Source organism: Neomonachus schauinslandi, chromosome 9, assembly GCF_002201575.2.
Source record: "Neomonachus schauinslandi chromosome 9, ASM220157v2, whole genome shotgun sequence".
Lineage (NCBI taxonomy): Eukaryota > Metazoa > Chordata > Mammalia > Carnivora > Phocidae > Neomonachus > Neomonachus schauinslandi.
The window spans coordinates 115,207,978-115,222,727 of NC_058411.1; the positions used below are offsets into that span (position 1 = coordinate 115,207,978).

Below are 14,750 nucleotides of genomic sequence, written 5' to 3' on the forward strand. Positions count from 1 at the left end.
CTGGCGCATTCCCGGCCCGCCCGAGTGACTCACTCAGCCAGGAAACTCCCAGGGCCCGCGTGGGACCCCCGGAGCCGCCGCTGCCGTCGACCCAGGTGAGGAAGGCTGCTGCCCCCGGCCAGCCCTGCAACCCCTGTGGGGTCCGGGCGGCCCTCGGAACCGAGTCGGGCATTGCGGCAGCGGGGCCGCACCCTGGCCTCGCGGGCGGCTAGGACTTGGTTCTCCGCGGCGCGGCCTCCCCGGCGGCGCGGCCTCCCGGGATCGCCCCAGCCCCCGCACGCCAGTTTCCGTGCCTCCGAACCCTCAGCACCAGCGCATCCCGGTCTGTGCGCCCTTGGACACCCTCACATTCCCTGCCCCAAAGTCCTCCGGCCCCTGACCTCCGACCCCGCGCCCCCGGCCCCTGCGCCGGCGTCCGGGATCCCTAGCCCCCGGCACGTGGCAGAGCTCCAGTGGGGAGGGTATATTGGTGTTTTGTAGTTATTGTTGGAAAGTAAGGCGCAGGCAGCCTGGACTAGTACCGTGCGATTAGACCCGAACCAGTTTTTGCTTGCTTTGTGCCCCTCTCTGAGGGAAGGAGGGAGACTGGCCAAGCGAAACCATTTTGCAGATTCTTGGACAGGAGTTTTGGGCTTTGTTAACGCGCGGGATTAAGTGGGCAGAGCTGTTCCGCACAGCCATACTGAATTGTGTATTTTAAGCCTGAAATGCGTGCGTTTAGTTTGCAGCATGTTGTCGGTGCGAGAAAAATGGTGAGAGTAATTTGGAAATGGGGTTTAAGTAGTGTTTTTTAAGCTGGGAGAGGCGTCCAGACCATGTCCACTCTAGTGTTATGTCTGAAGAGTACAGATAGCAATTGCTTATTAAACCCAGTGTTAGATGATCTGCGCTTCTGTGGGCAACGGAGACTTTGGAGTGCTTCTTTTCTAGTAGTAGAGAGGGTGCTGTGTGCCACACTGGACAGTTTTTGCCGCTTCGTGAGCCCAGGGGAATTTCTTGGCCTTTTTCTAATATTATTCCTTAAATGATTCGTGATTGAAGCGGCAGTGATACCTGGTGCTGTATATCAGATTGGTGTGCTTGACACTCCGTCACCAACTCGGAGTAGCTTGGTGATTGTGCCAGAAAATCCTCTCCAGTTCAGTAGCCCGAGGCTGCATTTCTGTGCCTGGACCATTAAAGGGTCCCACCTCTGCTGTCCCTTATCCCTGAATGTCGTAGTGGTTTTCCGTGTGAAGTGTAGATGTGCAGGCACAGAGCTGAAAAGAAATCACTATTATTTAAATGTGGACCACGGCAAGTCTGCATTTGTAGGAATTCAGTAGGAATGTGGTGCTAATGTTTGATTCCCTGCTGCCTTCTTCCTCCGCAGCATCATCTCCGTGACAGAGGCAAACAGAATTGTGGTGGAAAACATTTCCTGTGTTAACACATATGTTTGTGTGCTGATAGGTCGCTCAAAGAAAAATTTTCTGTTGTTTTATTTTTTTGTATGTGTGTTTATTTGGATTTATTTTTAAACTTGCATATAGTAAAGTTTGCTTTTTGGTGTATGGTTATGAGTTTTGACAAATGCATGGTCATAGGACTCCCATCACAATCAAGATACAGAACAGTTCTGTCACCCACCAGATTCCTTCAGCTGTCTCTTTGTAGGCAACCCCTCCCCCCATTCACAACTCTTGGCAACACCTGAGTTCTCCATTCCTGCATTTTGCTTTTTCCAGAATATGTGGCCTTTGAGTGTGGCTTAGTTCACTTAGCGTAATGCATTTGAGATTAATCTATTTTCTGGTTTGTCCCTGAGGGGTAAAGACATAAAGTTTTGAAAAGTACACATGTAGGATATAACCTCAGAGATTAAAATAATATATTTCTTTAAAGATTTGTCCATTTATTTGAGAGAGAGCACATGAGAGACCAGTGTATGAGTGGGGGGCGAGGGGCAGAGAGAAAGAATCTCAAGCCTACTCCCCACCCAACCCTGAGCCCCTGGTTGGCTGGATCCGGCCACCGGAGATCACCACCAGAGGGGAAACCAACTGAACCACCCAGGTGCCCCTCAAATAATATTTTTAAGTCATGAGAAAAATTATAAAACGCCCACTTATTTAAAAATTGAAAAGTACAGAACTATATACATTAAAAGTGAAATTCCCTCAGTGCTTCTGTGGTACTGTATAGCCTTTTCTGTGCATACATGTAGTTTCTGTTTTTTTGTGTTCTTTTGTTAACATAATGAGGTTATATATTGCATATATCATCATACCTTTCCACTTAATGACGTTGGTTCATTTAAAGATCTTGGAGATCCTTACATGTTGGCATATACAGTATATGAACACAGATTTTCCTTCATTCTTTTTTTTTTAACATTTTATTTATTTATTTGAGAGAGAGTGAGTGAGAGAGCTTGCGTATGCATGAACAGGGGGAGGGGCACAGGGAGAGGGAGAAGCAGATTCCCTGCTGAGCAGGGGTCCCAGGACCCCAAGATCATGACCTGAGCCAAAGGCAGATGCTTAACCGACTGAGCCACCCAGGCGCCCCTCCTTCATTCTTTTTAATGGCTGTATAGTGTTCCATGGTATGGGTGGATTATAATTTGTTTAATCAGCCTCTTGTTAATTGATACTGTTCTTCCACATTTGTCACCACCACAGTCAGTGCTTTTGTTTATATCTTTGTGCACATACTCAAGCTTACCATTCTGGAACTGAGTTTGGGTTAAAATAATAGCTAACATTTCTTGAATACCTGTGCTCCAGCATTGTTCTAAGCCAGGGTTATTTCTCCTGTAAAGGTCCAGATAGAGAATATTTATGCCTTTTGGGGCCATATGGTCTTTATCACAACTACATCATTCTACTGTTGTAACATCAAAGCAGCATAGACAATATGTGATGAGAGTGTGGCTGTGTTTTAATAAAACTTTAGTTACAGAAATAGGCAGTGTTGCTAACTCATATTCTGAGTTCTTTACATACTAATTATTCTCACAACTGTCAAAGGTAGGTGCAGTTATTGGATGAGGAAATTGACAAAGAGAAATGAAGTATGTATCCAAGATTATATGCCTGGTAAATAGTAGAGCCAGACTTTGAATCCAGTCATCTTACTCACATACTTCAGGTTAAAAATTAGAAAGAATCTGCCCAAAATACCTTGCCCCAAATGTTAGATCCTAGGACCTCACCCTCACACACTTACTGAATCACCTGTGATTCTTTTACGGAACGTGCTTGCTCATGCACCACTCCTGGAGCACTTGGCTCCCCACTCCCCAGTTGTTCCTCTCACTCTGTGATGTGTTCTGGCTTTTGATTTGTGTTTCACTAGCACCACCTTATAGAGAGGTCAGCTCAGTGCCTGGATGACAGAGACTTAAGCAGGTGAGATAAAGTTGGGTCTTGTTAAGTCTGCTGCTTTGATTGTTGATGTCTGTTTGCTCCAACATGATTATCTGAGGCCAAGTGGGCACATTGCTTGGCCTGCCTTGACTCATTTTCCTTCTTTGGTGACATGGGAAACGTACCTCTTAGATTTTCATGAAGAGCAAATGAGAATATAGGAAAATACTGTAGAAGTGACAGTTACCATTAGTGCTATGTTTTCTGAAGTTTTTATATTAGAAAAATGTATTTTATAAAGGTGAAGTTTTAAGTAACTAACCTGTTTAAGCTACTTTTATTGTTTTTGCTACTAAAATTTAGCCAGCTCTTAGCAGTCATGGGATAATATGGATTAATTACATCTACATAATTTAAGAACTTTATTTTAGCCAGTTCAGTAAGGACAGAAAAAGAAATAAAAGGCATGCAAGTTGGCAGGGAAAATGAAACTGTCTCTTATTTGCAGATGTGATAATCTATATAGAAAATTCAAGGCATCTATGAAAATGCTATTAGGACTAGTGAGTGAGATTAGCAAGGTCACAAAATACAAAGTCAACACACATCAGTCACTCTGTATACTAGCAGTGTATGATTAGAGAGTGAAATTTTAAAATATCATTTTCAGTAGCTTCAAAAAAATCAAATACTTAGATATATATCTAAAAACACAGGATCTATGTCCTGAAAACGACAAAATGCTGATGAATGAAAACAAATGAGTGAAAAAAATGTAAATAAATGGAGAAGCATGCTATGGTCTGGGGTTGGAACACTCAACATAGTAATGGTGTCAGTTCTCTCCAAGTTGATCTATATATTTAACACAATTCCAGTCAGATATCTCAGCAAAAAAATATTTTAAACAACTTTATTGAGGTATAGTGTACATAATTAATCTACTTTAATCATGCAGTGATTTATAGTAGATTTACAGGGTTGTACAGCCATCACCATAATCCAGTTTTAGAACAGTAAGATTCCACATGACTGAATAGGTAATCCCCATTTCTAACCCTACTCTAGCTAATCACTAATTTATTTATTTATTTTCTGTCTTTGGTAGAGTTGCCTTTTCTGACAATTTAACATAAAGGAAAGTATACAATTTGTAGTCTTCATGTGTGGCTTCTTTCACTTAAAATGCCGTTTTTGGAGTTCATTTCTGTTGTAGCATGTATCAGTATTTCATTTCTTTTTGGTATATTGTATTCCATTGTATGGATATATCACCTTTTGTTTATCCATTTGCCAGATGATGAGCTATTGGTTGTTTTCATTTTTTGCCTGTTATGAATAATGCTGCTGTAAAGACTCATGTGCAAGTCTTTATATGGGTATATGTTTTACTTTCTTTTAGGTAGAAACCTAACAGTGTTATTGCTGTGTCGTAAGAAAATTTATGTTTAATTAAAAACAAATTTTTTTAAGATTTCTGTATTTACTTCAGAGAAAGAGGGAGCACACGAGTGGGGGGAGGGGCAGAGGGAGAGAGAGAATCTCAAGCAGACCCCTCGCTGAGTGTGGAGACCGCTGCCGGGCTCGATCTCATGACCCATGAGATCATGACCTGAGCTGAAATCAAGAGTTGGACGCTCAACCGACTGAGCCACCCAGGTCCCCTATGTTTAATTTTTTTAAAGAAACCTCCACAGGATGTATAAATAAAAGACAAACTGATTTTAAACTTTATATGAAGGGGGAAATAAACTAGAATAGCTTTAAAAATGTTTAAAAACAAAAATAAATTGGAGGAATCACCCTACCTGATTTTATTTTACTAAGGAAAATGTTAAATAACCTAACATTTACCATATTAACCATTTCAAGTGTAGAGTTTAGGAGAATTAAATACATTAAATTGTTGTGCAACCATCACCACTATTCATCTCCGGAACTTTTTCATCATCCCAAACTGAAATTCTGTGCCCATTAAACAAAATGTCCACATTCGTATATTTCCCCAGCACCTGGCAACCACCGTTCTACTTTCTATGAACTTGACTATTTCAGATACCTATATAAGTACAGTTGTACAATATATGTCCTTTTGTTTCTGGCTTATTTCATTTAGTATGTCTACAAGGTCATCCATTTGTATCATGTATCAAAACTTAATTCCTTTTAAGGTTGAATAATATTCAATTGTATGTATATACCATATTTTCTTTGTCCATTCATCTGTTGATGGACATTTGGGTTGTTCCCACCTTTTATTATTGTAGAATGCTACTATGAACATGGGTGTACAGATACCTCTTTCAGATCCTGTTTTCAATTCTTTTGGGTATATACTCAGAAGTGGAATTGCTGGATCATACGGTAATTCAATGTTAGTTTTTGGGTTTTTTTTAAGGAATTGCCATACTGTTTTCCACAGCAGCTGCACCAGCATTCCCAGCAGTGTACAGGGGTTCCAATTTCTTCATGTCCTTACCAACACTTTTTTCTGGTTTTTTGGTTTTGATAATAGCCATCCTAATGGGTGTGAAATGGTATCTCATTCTGGTTTTGATTTGCATTTTCCTAATGATTAGAAATGTTGAGCATCTTTTCCTATACTTATTTGCCATTCATATATCTTTGGAGAAAGGTCTGTTCAAGTCCTTTGTACATTTTTTAATCATGTTTGTCTTTTTGCTGTTGAGTCCTAGGAATTCTTTATATATTTTAAATATCAGTCTCCCATCAAATATATGATTTGTGGATATTTTCTCCCATTCTGCAAGTTGTCTTTTCACTCATTGACACCATCTTTGGGTGGGTGTGCTAGTTTTTAATTTTCATGTCTAGTTTATTTATTTTTTTTCTTTGTTGCCAGTGTTTTGGTGACATATTTAAGAAATTGTTGCCAAGTCCAGTGTCATAAGCTTTTCCTACATATTTCCTTCCAAGAGTTTTACAGTTTTAGCTCTTTTGTTTAGCTTGTTTATTTGAGTTAACTTTTGTAGATAGTGTAAGGTAATGGCCCAGTTTAATTCTTTTGCATGCAAATATCCAGTTTTCCCAGCACCATTTGTTAAAAAGACTGTCCTTTTCCCATGCAATGGTCTTGACACCCTTGTTGAAAATCACTGACTATATATGCAAGGGTTTATTTCTGGGCTGTCTATTCTGTCATCAGTCAGTGTGTCAGTCTTTATGCCAGTACCACATTTGACTTCAGTAAGTACCTCCAACTTTGTTGATGTTTTTCAAGATTCTTTTGGCTATTCTGGGTACTTTGCAGTTCCATATTAATTTTGGGGCATGATTTTGTATTTTTGCAAAAAATACTGTTGGAATTTTGAAAGACATTACATCAAATCTGTAGATGGCTTTAGGCTATGTTGTCATCTTAACAATATTAGGTCTTCCAGTCCAGGGACATGAAATATATTTATTTGTGTCTTCAATTACTTTCAGCAGTGTTTTGTATTTTTAGTGTACAAATCTTTCACCTCTTGGTTAAATCTATTATTAAATATATTTTTCTTTCCTGTTTTAAATTTTATTTTAATTCTGGTATAGTTGGCATCCAGTGTAGTTAGCATACAGTGTTATATTAGTTTTAGGTGTACAATATAGTGATTCAACAATTCTATACATTACTCACTGCTCATCAAGGTAAGTGTACTCTTAATCCCCTTCATCTGTTTCACCCATCCCTCCACCCACCTCTCCTCTGGTAACCATCAGTTTGTTGTCTATAGTTAAGAGTCTGTTTTTTGGTTTGTCTCATTTTTTCTTTCTTAATTTATTTTGTTCCTTAAATTCCACACATGAGTGAAATCATATGCTATTTGTCTTTCTCTGGCTGACATATTTTAGTTAGCATTATAGATCCATCCATGTTGTTGTAAATGGCAAGATTTCATTCTTTTTTTTTTTATGGCTGAATAATACTGCCATAAAAAATATATATCTCATCTTCTTTATTCATCTATTGATGAACGCTTGAGTCACTTCCATAATTTGACTATTGAAAATAATGCTGCAATAAATGTAGGGGTGGGTGCGTATATCTTTTCAAAGTAGTGTTTTACTATTCTTTGGGTAAATACCCAGTAGTGGGATTACTGGATCATAGGGTAATTCTATTTTTAACTTGTTGAGGAGCCTCTTTATTGCTTTCCAGATTGGCTGCACCAGTTTGCATGCCCGGCAACAGTGCACAAGGGTTCTTTTTTCTCCACATTCTTAACAACACTTGTTTCTTGTGTTTTTGATTTTAGCCATTCTGACAGGTGTGAGGTGATATCTCATTGTAGTTTTGATTTGCATTTGATTTTCCCAGATGTTGAGTGATGTGTCTGTTGGCCATCTGTACGTTTTCTCTAGAGAAAAGTCTGTTCATATCTTCTGATCACCTCTTAATTGAATCATTTGTTTTTTGGGTGTTGAGTTGTATTGGTTCTTTACATATTTGGAATACTAACCCTTTATCAGATATGTCTTTTGCAAATAACTTCTCCCATTCCATAGGTTGCCTTTTAGTTTTGTTGATTGTTACCTTTGCTATACAGAAGCTGTTTATTTTAATGTAGTTCCAATAGTTTATTTTTGCTTTTATTGCTGTGTCCAATGTCAGAGAAATTACTGCCTGTGCTCTCATCTAGGATTTTGATGGTTTCATGTCTCACATTTGGGTCTTTAATCCACTTTTTTTTTTTTTAAAGATTGATTGATTGATTGATTTGTCAGAGAGAGAGAGGGAGAGAGAGCATGAACAGGGGGAGTGGCAGGCAGAGGGAGAAGCAGACTCCCCACTGAGCAAGGAGCCTAATGCAGGACTCGGTCCCAAGACTCTGGGATCATGACCTGAGCTGAAGGCAGATGCTTAACTGACTGAGCCACCCAGGCGTCCTGGTCTTTAATCCATTTTGAGTTTGTTTTTGTGTATGGTACAAGAAAGTGGTCCAGTTTCATTCTTTTGCATGTAGCTAACCAGTTTTCCCCATATTATTTGTTGAAGAGACTGTCTTTTTTCCATTGCATATTCTTTCCTGCTTTGTCGAAAATTAGTTGACCATATAGTTGTGAGTTTACTTCTAGGTTGTCTGTTCTGTTCCACTGATCTGTGTGTCTGTTTTTGTGCCAGTACCGTACTGTTTTGGTTACTACAGCTTTGTAATATAATGTGAAGTCTGGAATAATACTTCCAGTTTTGCTTTTCTTTTTCAAAATTGCTTTGGCTATTTGGTGACTTTTGTGGTCCTGTGTAAATTTAAGGTTGTTCTAGTTCTGTGAAAAATGCTGTTGGTGTGTGGATAGGGATTGCATTAAATCTGTCCATTGTTTTGGGTAGTATAGACATTGTAACAATATTTATTCTTCTAATCCATGAGCATGGACTGTCTTTCCATTTCTTTGTGTCATCTTCATTTCTTTCATCAGTGTTTTATAGTTTTCAGAGTACAGGTCTTTCACCTCCTGGGTTAGGTTAATTCTCAGATATCTTATTAATTTTGGTGTAAGTGTAAATGGGATTTTTAAAAATTTCTCTTTCTGCTGTTTCATTATTAGTTGTATAAATGAAACATATTTCTGCACATTGATTTTTGTATCCTGGGATTTTACTGAATTTGTTTATGAGTTCTAGTAGTTTTTTGATGGAGTCTTCCAATTCTCTATATATAGTATCATATCATCTGCAAATAGTGGAAGTTTTACTGCTTCCTTACCAATTTGGATGCCTTTTATTTCATTTTGTTGTCTGATTGCTGTGACTAGGACTTATAGTATTATGTTGGAAAAAAGTGGTGAGAGTGGACATCTTTGTCTTTTTCCTGATCTGGGAAAAGCTCTGTTTTTTCCCATTGAGTATGATGTTCACTGTGGGTTTTTCACATAAGGCCTTTATTAAGTTGAGATATGTTCCCTCTAACTCTAGGTTTGTTGAGTTTTTATCATGAATGGATGTTGTATTTTGTCAAATGCTTTTTCTGCATTTGTTGAAAGCATTATATGGCTTTTATCCTTTCTCTTATTGATACGATATATCACATTGATTGATTTGCAAATATTGAGCCACCCTTGCCTCCTGGCAATAATCCTACTTGATCGTGGTGAATGATTATTTTTAATGCATAGTTGGTTGATTTGCTAGTATTTTGTTGACGATTTTTATTTTTATTTATTATTTTGGTTTCTGGAGTAGAATTCAGTGATTCATCACTTACATACAACACCCATTGCTCATCACAACAAGTGCCCTCTTTAATACCCATCACCCATCTAGTCTACCCCACACCCTCCTCTCTCCATCAACCCTCAGTTTGTTCTCTATTGTTAAGAGTCTCTTATGGTTTGTTTCCCTTTCTCCTTTTTTCTTTTCCCCTTCCCATATGTTCATCTGTTTTCTGCCTTAAATTCCACATATGAGTGATCATATGGTATTTGTCTTTCTCTGACTTATTTCACTTAGCATAATATAATCTAGCTCCATCCACATTGTTGCAAATGGCAAGATTTCATTTTTCTTGATGGCTTAGTAATATTCCATTGCATATATATTACACCACATCTTCTTTGTTCATTCGTCAGTTGATGGACATTTGGGCTCTCTCCATAGTTTGGTTATTGTTGATAATGTTAGTGTAAACATCTGGGTGCACGTACCCCTTTGAATCTGTATTTTTATATCCTTTCGGTAAGTATGTGGTGGTGCAAGTTTTTTATAGGTTTTAGATACTAACCCTTTATCAGCTATGTTGTTTGCAGGGGCGCCAGGGTAGCTCAATTGGTTGAGTGTGGATCTTTCATAAATGGCCTTTATGATGTTGAGATATGTTCCATCTATACCTACTTTGTTGAGGGTTCTGATCCAGAAAGGCTGCTGTAATTTGTCAAATGCTTTTTCTGCATCTATTGAGAAGATCATATGGTTCTTATCCTTTCTTTTATTAATGTGGTGTATCACATAGATTGATTTGCAAATATTGAACCAGGCTTGCAGCCCAGGAATAAGTCCCATCTGAGTGTGGTGAATAATTCTTCTAAGGTACTGTTGCATTCGATTTGCTAGTATTTTATTGAGAATTTTTGCACCCAGGTTCATCAGGGATATTGACCTGTAATTCTCCTATTTAGTGAGGTCTTTGCCTTGTTTTGGAATCATTGTAATGCTGGCTTCATAGAATGAGTTTGAAAGTTTTCCTTCCATTTCTATTTTTTAGAACTGTTTGAGAAGAATGGGTATTAACTCTTCTTTCAATGTATGGTAGAATTCCCCTAGGAAGCCATCTGGCCCAGGACTTTTGTTTGTTGGGAGATTTTTTATTATTGACTCGATTTCTTTGCTGGTTATGGGTCTGTTCAAATTTTCTATTTCTTCCTGTTTCGGTTTTCATAGTTTGTAAGGTTCTAGGAATTTGTCCATTTCTTCCAGGTTGCCTAGTTTGTTGGCATATAATTTTTCATCATATTCTCTTGTAGTTGTTTGTATTTCTGTGGTGTTGGTTGTGACCTCTTTTCTTTCATTCATGATTTTATCTATTCAGGTCTTTTTTCTTTTTGATAAGTCTGGCCAGGGGTTTATCAATTTTATTAATTCTTTTTAAGAACCACCTCTTAATTTCATTACTCCGTTCTACTGGGGTTGTTTTTTCTTTGTTGTTCCTACATCATTTACTTCTGCTCTAATTTTTATTATTTCCTTTCTTCTCCTGGCCTTAGGCTTTATTTGATGTTCTTGTTCTAGCTCCGTTAGGTGTAAGGTAAGGTTGTGTTTGAGACTTATCTCGCTTCTTGAGGTGGGCCTGTATTGCAACTACTTCCCTCTTAAGATTGCCTTTGCTGCATCCCAAAGGTTTTGGACTGTCATGTTTTCATTTTCATTTGCTTCCATGGACTTCTTAATTTCTTCTTAAATTTCCTGTTAACTCATTTGTTCTTTAGGAGATGTTCTTTAACCTTGTGGTTGACTTCAAGTTTCATTGCACTGTGGTCTGATAATATGCTTGCATGATCTTTTTGTACTGGTCGAGTCCTGATTTATGACCCAGTATGTGATCAGTTCTGGAGAGTGTTCCATGTGTACTTGAAAAGAATGTGTATTCTGCTCCTTTAGGATGAAATTTTCTGAATATTTCTGTTAAGTCCATCTGGTCCATTGCATCATTCAAAGTCTTTATTTGCTTATTGATCTTCTGCTTAAGTGATCTGTCCATTGCTCTAAGTGGACGTTAAAGTCCCCTACTATCATATTATCAATGAGGTGGTTTTTTTTTTTAAGTTTTATTTACTTATTAGAGAGAGAGAAAGAGAGCAGGAAGAGGGGCAGAGGGAGGAGAGAAATCCTCAAGCAGAATCCGGGCTGAGCGCAGAACCAGATGTGTGGCTTGATCCCAGGACTCTGAGGAGATGACCCTTTGAGTCGAAATAAAGAGTCAGTTGCTTAACCAGCTGAACCACCCAGGTGCCCCATCAATGAGTTTCTTTATGTTTGTTATTAATTGATTTATATATTTGGGTGCTCCCAAGTTGGGGGTATAAATATTTACAATTGTTAGATCTTCTGGATGGATAGACCCCTTAATTATGATATAATGTCCTTCATCTCTCGTTACAGTCGTTTGTTTAAATCCTAGTTTTTCTCATTTAAGTATGGCTACTCTGGCTTTCTTTTGACATCCATTAGCATGACAGATGCTTCTCCATTCCTTCACTTTCAATGTGAAGGTGTCTTTCTGTCTAAAATGAGTCTCTTGAGGCAGCATGTAGATGGATCTTTTTTATCCATTCTGATATCCTATCTCTTTTGATTGGAGCATTTCATCCATTTATATTCAGAGTGATTTTTGAAAGATGTGAATTTAGTGCCATTGTGTTACCTCTAGAGTTGGTGTTTCTGCTCATGTTCTCTGGTCCTTTCTAGTCTTTGTTGCTTTTGGGTTTTTCTCCACTCAAGGAGTCCCTGTTAAAATTTCTTCCAGGGCTGATTTTGTGGTCATGAACTCCTGTAGTTTTTGCTGGGAAACTCTTTATCTCTCCTATTCTGAATGACAGCCTTTTGGATAAAGAAATCTTGGCTGCATATTTTTTCCATTCAGCACTTTGAATATTTCCTGCCATTTTTCTCTGGCTTGCCACATTTCTGTGGTCAGATATGCTGTAAGTCTGATCTGTCTTCCCTTGTAGGTTAAGGACTTTTTGCCCCTTGTTTCTTCCAGGATTCTTTCCTTGTCTGTGTATTTTGTGAATTTGACTAGTATATACCTTAGCGATGGTTGGCTTTTGTTGAATATAATGGGAGTTCTCTGTGCTTCTTGGATTTTGATGTCTGTGTCCTTCCCCAGATTAGGGAAGTTTTCAGCTATTTTTCTCTCTCTTCATTTTCTGGGACTCTATGATATGAATATTATTATGTTTGTTGTTGTTTAGTTTTTTTTTAAGATTTTATTTATTTGAGAGAGAATGAGCGTGCACATAACAGAGCACAAGTGAGGGGAGGGGCAAAGAGAGGGGGAGAAATAGGCTTCCTGCTGAGCAGGGTTGGGGGGGCTTGATCCCAGGATCCTGGGATCATGACCTGAGCCAAAGGCAGATGCTTAACCAACTGAGCCACCCAGGCACCCCAAGGTGGTTGCTTTTCTACATGTAGACTTGCAGTTTTGTTTCTCAGACCTCTGAATAATTTATTGGGTTTTCAGAATGATTTGATAACAGTCTACCTGTGTTCGAGGGACAAGACACACTTAGGGCCCCCCTACTCCTCCAACACTTAACTCTTAATCTGTTGAGGATTTTTGCATCTGTGTTCCAGAGAAATTGTCCTGTAGGGTTTTTTTTAGTGGTGTCTTTATCTGCTTTTGGTATCTGCTTTTGATATCAGGGTAATGCTGGCCTCATGGAATGAATTTGGAAGTTTTCCTTCCTCTTCTGTGTTTTGCAATAGTTTGAGAAGAATAGGTATTAAGTCTTTAAATATTTGGTAGAATTCACCTGTGAAGCTGTCTGTTCCTGGACTTCTCTTTGTTGGTTTTTTGATTACTGATTCAGTTTCATTGCTGGTAATCAGTCTGTTCAAATTTTCTGTTTTTCCTGCTTCAGTTTTGGAAGTTATATGTTTCTAGGAATTTATCCATTTCTTCGGTTGTCCAGTTTGTTAACATAGTTTTTCATAATATTCTCTTAAAATCATTTGTATTTCTGTGGTGTCAGTTTATTTCTCCTCTTTAATTTGTGATTTTGTTCATTTGAGTCCTCTCTCTGCCTTCCCCCACCCCGCACACCTTTGTTTTTTAATGAGTCTTGCTGGAAGTTTATCAGTTTTATTGATCTTTTCAAAGAACCAGCTCCTGGTTTCATTGATTGTTCTATTGTGGCTTTTTTTGTTTATCATTTATATTTATTCTAATCTTACTATTTCCTTCTTTCTGCTGGTTTGGGGTTTTGTTTATTGTTCTTTTCCTAGCTCTTCTAGATGTAAGGGCAGGTTATTTGAGATTTTTCTTGCTTCTTGAGGCAGGCCTGTATTGCTATAAACTTCCCTCTTAGAACTGCTTTTGCAGCATCCCTAAGATTTTGGATTGTTGTATTTTCATTTTTATTTGTCTGCAGGTATTTTTTTATTTCCTCTTTGATTTCCTGGTTGACCCATTTGTTGTTTAGTAGCATGTTATTTAACCTCCATATATTTTTGCTCTCCAGATTTTTCTTGTGGTTGATTTCTAATTTTATAGCATTGTGGTCAGAAAAGATGCATGGTATGACTTCAGTCTTTTTGAATTTGTTGAGATTTGTTTTGTGGTGTCATGTGATCTGTTCTGGAGAATGTTCTGTGTGTACTTGAAAAGAATGTGTTTTAGGATGGAATATTCTGAATATATCTGTTAAATCTATTTAGTCCAGAGTGTCAGTCAAAGCCACTGTTTCCTTGTTGATTTTCTGTGGATGATCTGTCCATTGATGTAAGTGGGGCATTAAAGTCCCCTACTATTGTTGTATTACTCTTGATTAGTTTATGTTTGTTATTGTTTTATGTATTTGGGTGCTCCCAAGTTGGGGGCATAAATATTACAATTGTTGGATTGTCCCCTTTGTTATTATATAGTGTCCTTCTTCGTCTCTTGTTACAGTCTTTGTTTTAAAGTCTGTTTTGTGCCATATAAGTGTTGATAACCTGGTTTTCTTTTCACTTTCATTTGCGTGATAAATGCTTTTCCATCTCTTCCCTTTCAGTCTCTATATGTCTTTAGGTTTGAAATGAGTCTCTTGTTGGAACCATATAAATGGGTGTTGCTTTTTTATCCATTCTGTCACTCTTTATCTTTTGATTGAAGCCTTAGTCCATTTACATTCAAAGTAATTATTGATAAGTATGTGTTTATTGCCATTTTGTTACTTGTTTTACACTTGTTTTTGTAGTTCTCTGTT

At 38.1% G+C, this 14,750-nt stretch overlaps 1 protein-coding gene across 2 annotated transcripts in view; it reads left to right on the plus strand.

The window, feature by feature from the left end:
* Window positions 1-14,750, plus strand: part of CYFIP1 (cytoplasmic FMR1 interacting protein 1) — a 134,955-nt gene continuing 120,205 nt past the window's right edge. Inside the window, exon 1 of one of the 2 annotated variants that reach the window (XM_021680622.1) lies at window positions 1-95. The gene's annotated coding sequence lies outside the window, so the exon portion shown is untranslated. The remainder of the gene's footprint in view (window positions 96-14,750) is intronic. The other variant, XM_021680620.1, reaches the window with a different exon arrangement.